General features: G+C 44.3%; 1 protein-coding gene across 12 annotated transcripts in view; it reads right to left on the bottom strand.

Moving 5' to 3' along the window:
• Nucleotides 1–6,665, bottom strand: part of LOC144601969 (ERC protein 2) — a 552,614-nt gene extending 545,949 nt beyond the window's left edge. For all 12 annotated transcript variants that reach the window (XM_078414628.1, XM_078414617.1, XM_078414626.1 and 9 more), the window contains exon 1: nucleotides 6,593–6,665. The gene's annotated coding sequence lies outside the window, so the exon portion shown is untranslated. The remainder of the gene's footprint in view (nucleotides 1–6,592) is intronic.
• Nucleotides 6,666–13,630: the final 6,965 nt, after the last annotated feature.

Raw genomic sequence — 13,630 nt, 5'->3', positions numbered from 1 at the left:
TCAAGATTTGCCATTATCCCATATTGTGCTGCTCAATGGCATATAAGCCCTGATTCTAACCAACCAATCTGTAATAGAGCAAAAAGCAAACTGCTGGAGGAACCATCTCTCCAATGCTTTTCTCATCACAACAGTACATCTCACCCCAAATGACCTTCCTGCTGGAATGGAAGAGTAATGGGAAACTGTTTAGCCACGTTGCTTCCTCCTCGGTACCAAGGTCAAATCAACCTCCGATATCATACCTCAAACAACTGGAGAGGCATCTGCCGAATTGTTTGACTGTTATGCTACTGCAAGTAAGAATTTCTTCTTCCGATCCCTGCTCCCATCTGGCAGAAGGTACAGTGATTTGAAAACCCATACCACCAGATTCAAGAATATCTTCTGCCCCATCGTTATCAGGCTTCTGAATGGTCCTTCCTTCAGCCAGGGTACTGACCGATTCACCTCTACCTCAATGAGGATATTGGACTTTGTCTGTGGAACTGATGCGCTACAATGCTGAGAACTATATTCTGCACTCTGTATCTTCCCCTTTGCTCTTCCTATTGTACTCAAGTTTGACTTGATTGTATTTATGTATAGTATTATCTGATCTGTTTGGATAGCATGCAAAATAAAGCTTCTCACTGTGTTTCAGCACACGTAACAGCAATAAACTTAATCCTAACGTAATTATTCCGCTGTTGGTTCATATGACAATTAAACACCCTGGACGATTTCTATTAACCCAAATTTTTGAACTGGATAAGCCAGCTAATGTCAGTAACCTCTCTCAGTAACATTCCCTTCTTGGGGCTCTCATTACAGGTAGGTAGGTAGGTAACATCATTTAATTGCCTTACACCAGAGTCCCAAAATACACACTTGACCCCAAACTACATTATAGGAGGTAAAAACTGGAACAGAGAACATGCTGAAGGGAGGTTCAGAAAGCTTCCTTAAAAAATTAGAACATCTCCATCAACTCATACAAATCTCTGACCTAAAACCAATTCAAATAATTGAAGGAGCATTTAAAGATAGACACATAAAGTTGGAGTAACTCAATGGGACAGGCAGCATCTCTGGAGAGAAGGAATGGGTTATCAGAAATCAGGAGGAATCACAGAGGGGGAACCGTGAGAGAGGATGTTGCAGAACTCTCGTCAGAGAGAGGAGGAGAACTTCTTCAAAGTAGACACACCTTGAGGAGATTTCACAGTGGAGCATTCGAGATGGCTCCGAGAAACTAGTCTTTAGTCAAAACACAGGTAAGCCTTTTGGAAACAGCAAAAGGAATGCACCATCTCTGACAGCATTCACCCAACAACCCATCGAGCACCTGATGTGGTAAATCTGCAGATCCCACATTAGCCCCACATACCCCACAGAACAACCACATTTACCCAGCACACTAATCTCCAACCCACCACATTAGCCTCATTCACCACACCTACCCATCAGATAATCCTCGTTAACCACAACGTAACCCACAGACTTGGCAAGTCATCCACAACCTCAAGCAAATGTCTCACTCAGTAAAGGAACCCAGCTGACTTCAACAAAATTTATATCAGAAAATCCAGTGTGAATCGTGGAACTTCATCTTCACAGCTCAGTGCAAAATTATTTTGAGCATTTACTCACCAAGCTATCTGTGACATGGTAACTTAGTTTTTGCACACACATCTTAAATAGATGGATTCACCATTTATACATGGTAGATGGTTCACCATCAGGAAATTCACCAAACCATCAGGTAGAAAGGTCTAATGTTTTACCTTCTATTTAACGGTCACACATCACACATACAAACCAACCCAAATACAGTGTGCGCTGAGTTGCTATTCAGGTGTGCCACTTTCTTCATGTCCTAGTGCATCAGTCAATGAAAGGAAGCATGCAGGTTCAGCAGGCAGTGAAGAAAGCCAATGGAATGTTGGCCTTCGTAACAAGAGGAGTTGAGTATAGGAGCAAAGAGGTCCTTCTACAGTTGTACCGGGCCCTGGTGAGACCGCACCTGGAGTACTGTGTGCAGTTTTGGTCTCCAAATTTGAGGAAGGATATTCTTGCTATGGAGGGCGTGCAGCGTAGGTTCACTAGATTAATTCCGGGAATGGCGGGACTGTCGTATGTTGAAAGGCTGGAGCGATTGGGCTTGTATACACTGGAATTTAGAAGGATGAGGGGGGATCTTATTGAAACATATAAGATAATTAGGGGATTGGACACATTAGAGGCAGATAACATGTTCCCAATGTTGGGGGAGTCCAGAACAAGGGGCCACAGTTTGAGAATAAGGGGTAGGCCATTTAGAACGGAGATGAGGAAGAACTTTTTCAGTCAGAGGGTGGTGAAGGTGTGGAATTCTCTGCCTCAGAAGGCAGTGGAGGCCAGTTCGTTGGATGCTTTCAAGAGAGAGCTGGATAGAGCTCTTAAGGATAGCGGAGTGAGGGGGTATGGGGAGAAGGCAGGAACGGGGTACTGATTGATAGTGATCAGCCATGATCGCATTGAATGGCGGTGCTGGCTCGAAGGGCTGAATGGCCTACTCCTGCACCTATTGTCTATTGTCTATTGTCTATTGTCAAAGACGTACAGGTATGTAGGTTAATTGGCTGGGCAAATGTTAAAAAAAAGAAAGAATTGTCCCTAGTGGGTGTAGGATAATGTTAATGTGCGGGGATCGCTGGGCGGCACGGACCCGGTGGGCCGAAGGGCCTGTTTCTGCGCTGTATCTCTCTAAATCTAAAAAATAAGTGATAGGAGTAGAATTAAGCCATTCGGCCCATCAAGTCTACTCCACCATTCAATCATGGCTGATCTATCTCTCCCTCTCAACTCCATTCTCCTGCCTCCTCCCCATAACCCCCGACACCCGTACTAATCAAGAATGAATCTATCTCTGCCTTAAAAATATCCATATAGGAAGGAACTACAGATGCTGGTTTCAACCAAGGATAGACACAAAATACTGGGGGTCAGACAGCATCTCTGGAGAAAAGGAATAGGTGATGTTTCGGGTCCATTGACTTGGCCTCCACAGCCTTCTGTGGCAATGAATTCCACAGGTTCACCACCATCTGACTTTGTTTTTCCTCCTGTAAGTGCCCTTTGCAAAGTGCATCGTATCCCCAAGAGGAGGAAGCAATCTCCTGGGCTTTTATCAGTATCACTTTGTAATCAGCAAAGGATGAATCACCCTGAAGGACTTTTCCTCTCACACTTTGTTAATTGCATTTAACGTCCTCTCATCATCTCTCGTGGACAAAATATGCCAATTCAGTTGGTGGTGGGAATGAAACTTGCAAGTACAACATCTACATGATTCAGCGCGATAAACACCACTCCTCTTCATCCGCACTTGTTTAGCAATTTTAGGCGAGTAATATAACTGAATCAGTCATGCGATAAATCTTTATAGTTGTACCAGTGTAGTATTGCTTTTAATGAGCTGCAGTAGTTGCAGTGGTCAAAGTTAATATGGTTACCTAACAGTGTCTATTTTTGGTGTTATTTTCTTCGTTTCAAAGGTACTATTTTCCCTTTGTTGCAGATAGTTTTTGGGAAGAGAAGGTTGAGAAGTCACCATTACAATTTTCACGAACAATATATCAGACAGCGAGAGAGAGAGGAGCACACAATGTTGCTGTGGTTACAGATAAAGAAGGCACCTTGTGGTGGATTTGATGCAAATATTTCAGAGTTTGTGCTCATCAAGATTTGGAATAGGAGTGGTAAGATGTTTAACATTTCCTACCGCTCTATGTGCTTGCTGCTAAAGTTAAACTTTTGCATATAAGACACCATCCACAATCCCACAGCCCAATAGCTTATCTTTCCAATTCTGGCATCCCATTGCTTTGACAATTTCTGAGTTGACTGATTCATTGAAAGACATTGATACAAAAGTGGGTGGTTTTGCAGGTAGTGAATATGGTTGTGAAAAATTGATCGATTGGCCAGGTGGGCTGAGGAATGGTTGATGGAATTTAATATAGAGAAATGTGAGGGGTTGCATTTTGGGAAGTTTAACATAGGCAGGACCTACCCAGTAAATGGTAGGACTCTGGGAAGTGTTGTAGAACAGAGGGATCTAGGAGTGCATGTGCATGGTTCCTTGAAGGTTGAGTCACAGGTAGATAAGGTGGTCAAAAAGGCTTTTGGCACATTGGCCTTCATCTGTCTGAGTATTGAGTATGGAAGTTGGGAGGTCATGTTGCAGTTGGAAAAGATGTTGTTGAGACAACATTTGGAGTATTGCGTTCAGTTCTGGGCACCGTGTTATAGGAAAGATGTTGTCAAGTTGGAAAGGATACAGAGAAGATTTACGAGGATATTGCCAGGACTAGAGGGTCTGAGCTATAGGGAAAGGTTGAGTAGGCTGGGACTCTATTCCTTGGAGCGCAGGAGGATGAAGGGTGATCTTCCAGAGGTGTGTAAAATCATGGGAGGAATAGATCGGGTTGATGCACAGTCTTTTCCCCAGAGTAGGTGAATTGAGGACAAGAAGGCATAGGCTTAAGGTGAAGGGAAAATGATTTAATAGGAATCTAAGGGGTAACTTTTTCACACAAAATGGTGGTGGAGGTATGGAACAAGCTTCCAGAGGAGGTTGTTGAGGCTGGGACTATCCAGATGTTTAAGAAACAGTTAGACGGGTATATAGATAGGACAGGTTTGGAGGGATATGGACCAAACGTGGGCAGGTGGGGATAGTGTAGCTGGGACATGTTGGCTGGTGTGGGCAAGTTGGGCTGAAGGGCCTGTTTCCATGCTGTATCACTCTATGACTATGGCACAGCCTGAAAACAGGTCCTTCAGCCCACTGACCAGCGATCACCTGTTCACACTAGTTCTGTGTTATCCCACTTCCTCATCCACTCGCTACATGCTAGGGGCAATTTACGGAGAAAGATTAACCTACAAACTCGCACATCTTTGGGATGTGGGAGGAAACCGGAGCACCTGGAGGAAACCCTCGTGATGACAGGGGGAACGTGCAAACTTCACACAAACAGCACGCGAGATCAGGATCAAAGCTGGGTCTCTGGCACCGAGAGGCAGCAGCACTGCCTGCTGCACCACTGTGCTGCCCCTGTCCTGGTAATTGTCACTAACCCAAAATAACGTGTTATAGCTTTCAGGTTATGAATTTCAAAGGAATTGTTCAGTCTCATGTTTTGGATCTTTTGAGTCATTGAATAAATGATTATTATCCCATTAGTCTGCAATAGGTTCGCACCCGAATAAATATCTATATAGCCCCACAAGACAAGTAACAGACCCACCAATGTTTTTTGGTATCAGTCAACATTTGATGGTTGGCCATTAGGTCAGCATTTGATTGCTTGGTTATAAGGTTAACAATTCTCAATGCTTGGTTAACGTTGATGCTAGGGACCCCTCAAATCAACAATGTATTACATCTTACAGGAGAAACCTGTCAGTGCGTTAATTAAAAATGAGAATTATTTCTATATGACCACTATCAGTGATTCTCGTGAATAATGCAGTGCCATGACTCGGGGGTTGACTGCCAGCCACTCTCCTGTGGCATCACAAGATATTCACATGCTTAAAAACTAAGAATAGAATTTACTGAATTGAAATTATTCACAGCCAAATGTCAAACTGCGACTGTTTCGTAACAAGAAAAATCCACATCTTTGCTGTGCCATCTCATAAACCTGAAGGCACATTTAAAAAAAAAGACATATACCGAAATTTAAATGACAGTCGGGTAATTGCTACTAAAAAGCCTTGAATAGGTTAACGCCAATATGGTCCCGGCTGATTTTTTTTATTTTAAATTTGAAATAAAAAGAGTTGAGAGGGTGGGGCTGTCGCCCCAGAACCGAAATTGCAGCCACACTTGACATCGATCGACCCAGACCTTCGGTAACCAAAAACCGAAAATGAAGATTGGTAAATGTTTCAAATTTGCTGGATTGGATGCTCTGATTGAGACGTCCCTCCGTCCCTCCATCTCCAGCAGCAGGTTGGGGTGGAGGGAGGCAACAGCTTCAACGCACCACACACAGCAGATGGGAAGGAAGGGCTGTGCCCCTGGGCACCGCCTTACAATCAATGCCCACGATCAAACCAAAAGGCACATCAAAGAAATAGCGAGATGATGTTGTAACAGAATAAAACGGCAACATCGACCCCACGGATACATTATATACAGCACTGTCATTGCAAACCCGTTCATCCTGTCAATGGGCGTTTGCTGCACGAATGGAGTTTACCAATCAATCCACAGACAGTGTGTCCGAGGGTAAAATACATTTTGCGGCCTTGGGCTGAAGAACATTACGCATTTTTGATACAAAATACACCGTTGTCGCCGCTATGATTTACGTGCCGGCTGCAACAATTGAAGACGAGCGGGCGCTCAGCTCCAAGGCTGACATCTGTGTGTGTGTGTGTGTGTGTGTCTGTCTCTCCCTCCCTGTCTGTCCCCACACACACACTACATGGCCAGTGTGTGCACCCCTCTGTTACACCAGCCAGCCGCACTGCTCCCCTTCTCAGAGAGAGAGAGAGAGAGGAAGGGAGGGAGGGAGGGGGAATAAAAGGCAATAAAATCAGAGCAGTGTTTTACCTCAGGAATGCAGCTCAGTCTCTTCACCACTCAGCTTATCCCAGACAGGCTTGACTTGACTTTACATTCCCAGCATTCCCGGCATTCTACACCTTCCCTACAATTGGCTGCGACTGCATCATCTCGCCTGGGCATTTAAAGCGACATCCTCACTCCCAAGCATCCATTCTGACCTCAATCATTGCCTTTCTTGCCTCGCTGAGTGCTTATTGGTTTTGCATGGCTCTTTATTTGACTCACAGAATCAACTCAGCTCGAAAACAGGCCCTTCGGCCCAACTCGTCCATGCCGACCAATAAATGCCCTTTCTAAGCTGGTCCCACCTGTGCGCATTTAGCCCATATCCCTCCGAACCTTTCCTATCCGTGTACCTGTCCAGATGTTTTCTGAATGTTGTTGGAGTGCCTGTATAAGATAGACACAAAATGCTGGAGTAACTCACGGGGTCAGGCAGCATCTCTGGAGAAAAAGAATAGGTGACGTTTCGGGTCGGAATCCTCCTTCAGACTGAAAGTAGAGTTGGGGTGGGGAGGTAGATAAACTGGAGGCGAGGAAAGGCCATAGTACCTGCCTCACAGTACAGTCGTGAACGGTGGTATCCTGGACACTGACCTACCCACCATCAAAGGGATCTACAGGAGGCACTGCCTCAAAAAAGGCAGCCAGCATCATCTAGGACCCACACCATCCAGGCCACGTTCTCATTCACCTGCATATCAGGAAGAAGGTACAGGAGCCTGAAAACTGTAATGTCCAGGGTCAGTAGCAGCTGCTTCCCAACAACCATCAGGCTAATGAACAGAACAAACTCCAACTAAATTCCAAACTGCCTTGATTGCACTTGGGGCTTTGCACTTTGTTTTTATACGATATATTTTTTTATTTATTGAACTTCTTTTTGTAGTTTATTATGGTATAAATTGAGTACAATGCTATCATGTACCGTTTTGGCTGTAGTTCAGGAACAAACAAACAAACGAGAGTTTTAGTATATAGATACGTTTCTATAAGATCCCCTCTCATCCTAAATTCCAGTGAATCCAAGCCCAGTCTTTCCTCATAAGACAGTCCTGCCATCCCAGGGATTAATCTCGTGAACCTACGCTGCACTGCCTCAATAGCAAGGATGTCCTTCCTCAAATTAGGAGACCAAAACTGCACACAGTATATATCATGTTTCCTTCTGATTCAAGTGTCTGTACACTGTGTGTGTTTTCTCATATCAGCTGAGCTTTAAAATAGTTAAACATGGACTTAATTTGGACTCTGATTCAGGGAGATAATAATCTTGAATTCTATGGAGATCACATAGAAACTTATATTTACAAATTTAGTTTAGTTTAGATTATTGTCACGTGTACAGTGAAAAGCTTACTGAAAAAAGACTTAACCTGACGTCCAGAAACTTGAATTTATCCCGCCCATTTGATGCCATTATACGATGTAACATATACCAATTTGTCTCCCATATACCAATTAATCTTTTATTTTAATCAAAGATTTTTTTCCCTGGAAAAATCGTATATTAAAATTATTTGAACATTTTTCAATCTATCATGTCACGATCTTTATTCATTCACCACACGAAGTGGCACAGTGGTTGGTACCAAACTATCAACATAGAGGCATGGATTAATAATCACTTACATGTTCTCGGCAACCACCACCTTCTGTGCAAAATACTTGCAGTGCACAAGAAGCCAAGGACTTAGAACATAAAACAGTACAGCACAGGAATAGGCCCTGAGGCCCACAATGTCAGTGCAAAACATGATACCAAGACCATCTCTTATCTGCCTGCACATAATCCATATCCTTCGTTCCCCACATATCCATGTGCCTATCCAAAAGTCTCTTAAATGCCACTGTTAAGCCTGCCACCAAGACCACCTCCAGCAGCGCATTCCATCACCTGTGTCAAAAACCTGCCCTGCACATTTCTTTTAAACCTTTCCCCGCTTACCTTATAGCTGTGCCCTCTCGTCTTTGACATTTCCATCTGGGAAAAAGATTCTGATTCTCCACCCTTTCCATGCCTCTCATAACTTGATATACTTCTAACAGGTTTCCCCTTAACCTCCAGCAATCCAGATAAAACAATCCAAGTTTGTCCAATTTCCCCTTGCAGTGAATACTCTCTAATCCAGGCAGCATTCTGCTATTTAATTGAACAGAGTGTCATTTAGAGTTATAGAGTCAGACTGCACAGAACCAGGTCCTCGGTCCCAACTTGCCCATACCGGCCATGATGCCCCATCTATGCTCGTCCCACCTGCCTGCGTTTGGCCCATATCCCTGTAAACCTTCCCTTGCCATGTACCTGTCCAAATGTCTTGAAATGTTGTTATAGTACCTGCCTCACTTACCTCCTCTGGCAGCTCGTTCCATATACTCAACACTCTCTGTGTGAAAATTTTGTCCCTCAGGTTGAGTCCCCCCTTACCTTAAATCTACGTCCTCTGAATACTATGGTTACACACCTGTTCTCTCTACTGTGGGTAAATTTATTTTTAACAAATCCAATTAAAATACATTAGGGCGGAGTGCAGGAAAGAGTGGGAACTGGTAAATGCTAAAAATTGTAAGGTGTTAAAAGCTGTTTAACATCGATGATATTTCCCAGTGGATGTTGTAAAGCAACGGAAATGTCCTCAAATCTTAATATGAACTGAACCAGCACCAGCCCACACCCTCTAATTGTGTGAAAACGTCAACATAAGAAGGCTGCAAGATTGGGAAGATAGTGATTTAAAAATAAAACTCTGCCTTGCCCAATTTAGTTGTTAAAATGCTATGGGTGTATAAAATCATGAGGGGAATAGATAGGGTGAATGCACAGAGTCTTTTACCCAGAATTGGGGGATTAAGAATCAAGAGGGTAAAGATTTAATAGGAACCTGAGGGGCAACTTTTTTACCCAGAGGGTGATGGGTATATGGAACGAGCTGCAGAGGACGTAGTTGAGGCCAAGAGTATTTTATTCTCACACGCCTCAAAATGGAACAATAACACTCTTACTTGCAGCAGCACAACAGGGGGAGGAGGGGAGGAGGGGAGGGGAAGGGGAGGGGAGGGGAAGGGGATGGGAGGGGAGGGGAAGGGGAAGGGGATGGGGAGGGGGAGGGGAAGGGGAGGGGATGGGGGAGGGGGAGGGGATGGGGGAGGGGGAGGGGAAGGGGAGGGGAAGGGGAGGGGGGAGAGGAGGGGGGGAGGAGGGGGGGAGGAGGGGGGGAGGAGGGGGGGGAGGAGGGGGGGGAGGAGGAGGGGGAGGAGGGAGGGGGGGGAGAGGAGGGGGGAGAGGAGGGGGGGGAGAGGAGGGGGGGGAGAGGAGGGGGGGGAGAGGAGGGGGGAGAGAGGAGGGGGGGAGAGAAGGGGGGGAGAGGAGGGGGGGAGGAGGGGGAGGAGGAGGGGGGGAGGAGGAGGGGGGGAGGAGGGGGGGGGGGAGGAGGGGGGGGGAGGAGGGGGTGCTGCACCAATGCAGGAGAGGCTTGGGCCCAACGGGTCCACTTGGTCCAGTAAAATTATAAAAGGACTGGACAAGCTAGATGCAGGAAAAATGTTCCCAATGTTGGGGGAGTCCAGAACCACAGTCTAAGAATAAAAGGGAGGCCATTTAAAACTGAGATGAGAAAAAACATTTTCACCCATTTTCACAAAATTCATTTGTGAATTTGTGGAATTCTCTGCCATAGAAGTCAGGAGAGGCCGATTCACTGGATGAATTTAAAAGAGAGTTAGATAGAGCTCTAGGGGCTAGCGGAACCAGGGGATATGGGGAGAAGGCAGGCACAGGTTACGGATTGTGGATGATCAGCCATGATCACAATTAATGGCAGTGCTGGCTCGAAGGGCCAAATGGCCTCCTCCTGCATCTATTTCCTATGTTTCTATATATATATAATTAAGGGCTTCTCTATGTCAGACTACACTGTAATTATGAACCAGTAGAAAGTGCACGACACTGGTGATTAAGAAAAGCGTTAATTTGCAAAAGTCCCAGGATATTCACTTCACACAATAATGAGGAAAGGTTATTTAGAGGACACCCAATAATCTTATATTTTCAAATCAGTTAACATGAATTGAACATATCTGAAAGAAAGGTTCCAATTTGCAGAATTATGTAAACACACTCACCTTAAGGTACAGTACTCAGAAATGTCTCACATCTTGTTAGCTCTAAGGCTTTTCAAGTTAGTTAAAGAAAGGCAATATTTTATATCTCGAACTAAGGAAGCAATTTGCTACAAAGGCTTTTCCTTCCAAAGTAACATTCCTTATTATGGAAGGGGAGGGTCACAAACAAGGAAAATTGCACTGTTTCACTTTTGCTTTCAATAAAGTATTGTAAAAATAAATTAATTACATTTTCAATGTAGATCTACAAAATTTCAATTGTACACAATTGTATTCAACTGCAAAATGCATACATAAACTGATGGCTTTTAAAGAAACAGGCAAGAGCTTGTACATGCATATTGGAAATGTCGCAAATTTAATGGATTAATCTATGCGGTTGTTATTCAAATGATTTTCTTCAGTACTACATAGCTTCTTATTGAACAGTAACAAGTATTTTTGAATACCACAGCAGTACTATTGGACAATATAGTTCACTCAAGAAATATTGTATTAAAAACAAGATTCCTTATGAAACAATCAAATTTGGCTCCCAATTGCCAATGCAAGAAGGCACAAGTTGCCACCTCTGCAGTGCAGGCTCCAATCAATTGCATTGACAAAAGGGAAGAAAAACATTAGCAAAGATAATTACTTTATATTGAACTCTGGTTGAGTAGTGTAAGGAAATAACTGCAGATGCTGGTTGAGTAAGAATTAGATGATGTCAGCAACACAGAAGGAAAATGTAGCAAATCATTCGAGAAATACGAAAGAAAAGTTTGCAGAACTATGTAAAAGACGTATAGCCAGTGAAAAGATTTAATAGAACTCTAAGGAGCAACTTTTACAGAGGTGATAGGTATGTGGAACGAGCTGCCAGTGAAGGTAATTGAGCAGGTACAATAACAACATTTAAAATACATTTGGACAGTTACACGGTTAAGAAAGGTTTGGAGGAATAGGGGTTAAATGTGGGAAAATGGGATGAACTTAGATGGAGTTTCTGGTTTAGGTTTGTTATTGTCAGATGTACAGAGGACATCTTGGACGGCATGGATAACAGGTATAACAGGTATAACAGAGCTTTATTTGTCGTTCGGTACCGACGTACCGAACGAAACTACATAGCAGTCATAGAAAAAAAAAGAACACAAGACACATAACCCCAACACAAACGTCCATCACAGTGACTCCAAACACCCCCTCACTGTGATGGAGGCAACAAAACTTCCACTCTCTTCCCCACGCCAACGGACAGACAGTTCGTCCCCGACCGACCCGCACAGTCCCCGCACCGGGCGCTGAAACGTCTCGCGGCCGAACCGGGCGATGAAAGGCCCGCGACCAAGCCTTGCGCAGCTAAGTCCCGTGGTCGAGCCGCACCGGGCGATGTCAAGTCCCGCAGCCGAGCCGCACCAGCGGTGAAAAGTCCCGCAGCCGAGCCGCACCGGGCGATGTTAAGTCCCGCAGCCGAGTTGCACCGGGCGATGTTAAGCCCCGCAGCCGAGCTGCACCGGGCGATGTTAAGCCCCGCTTGTGAGTTGGGTTGAATGAGTTGGCAAAAGGTCCTGGGTCAGTGCTATATGACTCTATGTTTCAATGAGACAAAACCAAAATCCGAGCTGAATTTGTAAATATGAAATGAAAATAGTAAAAACTGGAAAGTATCAACAGTTGTTTGGTAGTTTGTCTTGAATCAATTCTCAGAATCATACACTGGAATTAAAAATTAAAATACACTCTGTATTTTGAAACAGAAAATGCTGGAATGTTCGTTATCTGAAAACCATGAACATAGAAACATGTAGGTGCAGGAGTAGGCCATTTGGCCTTTTGAGCCAGCACCGCCATTCAATAAGATCATGGCTGATCATTTCAGAATCAGTACCCTGTTCTTTCCCTATATCCCTTGATTCCATTAGCCCTAAGAGCTATATCTAAATCTCTCTTGAATACATCCAGTGAATTGGCCTCCACTGCCTCCTGTGGCAGATAATTCCACAGATTCACAATTCTCTGGGTGAAAAGGTTCTTCCTCATCTCAGTCCTAAATGGCCTACTCCTTATACTTAAACTGTGACCCCTGGTTCTGGACTCCCCTGACATCGGGAACATTTTTCCTGCATCTAGCCTATTCAATCCCTTAAGAATTTTATGTGTCTCTATACGATCCCCTCTCATCCTTCTAAATTCCAGTGAATTTTAAGCCCAATCGACCCATTCAAGAAACATAAGATTTAAGAATAGCGTATAATTTGGATTCATAATATTTTATTTTATTTTCTACATTTTCTACATTTTCAGATGTCTTTCTTGAGGTTCAGGTTGTCACGTGTACTGATGTACAGTGAACAGCTTTGTTTTGCATGCTATTCAATCAAATCAGATAATATTATAAATAGATACAATCAAGCCAAATCCATCAATAGGTAGAGCAAGGGAAAAGATAGAGTGTAGTATACACCGATCAGCCAAAACATTATGACCTGATGAGCCAAAACATTATGACCACCACCGATCAGCCAAAATATTATGACCTGATGAGCCAAAACATTATGACCACCTGCCTAATATGCTGTTGTTCCTCTATGTACAGCCCCACACGCAGCAGGGTGCGATGCACTGTGTATTGTGACACATTGCTCCTGTGACCACCATTAAAATATTCTGGGACTTGTGCCACAGTAGACCTTCTGTCGGTTCGGACCAGACGGGATAGCCTTCGTTGCCCTCGCGCATCGATGAGCCTTGGGCGCCCAACACCCTGTCGCCGGTTTGTGGTTTGTCCCTCCTCGGACCACTGTCGGTAGGTACTCACCACTGCTGACCGGGAGCACCCCACAAGCCTTGCCGTTTGAGAGACCCAGTCGTCTGGCCATAACAATTTGGCCCTTGTCAAAGTCACCCAGGTCTTTA

Source organism: Rhinoraja longicauda, chromosome 17, assembly GCF_053455715.1.
Source record: "Rhinoraja longicauda isolate Sanriku21f chromosome 17, sRhiLon1.1, whole genome shotgun sequence".
NCBI lineage: Eukaryota > Metazoa > Chordata > Chondrichthyes > Rajiformes > Arhynchobatidae > Rhinoraja > Rhinoraja longicauda.
The sequence above is the reverse complement of the archived record's forward strand: the minus strand, read 5'-3'. Positions and strand labels throughout refer to the sequence as shown.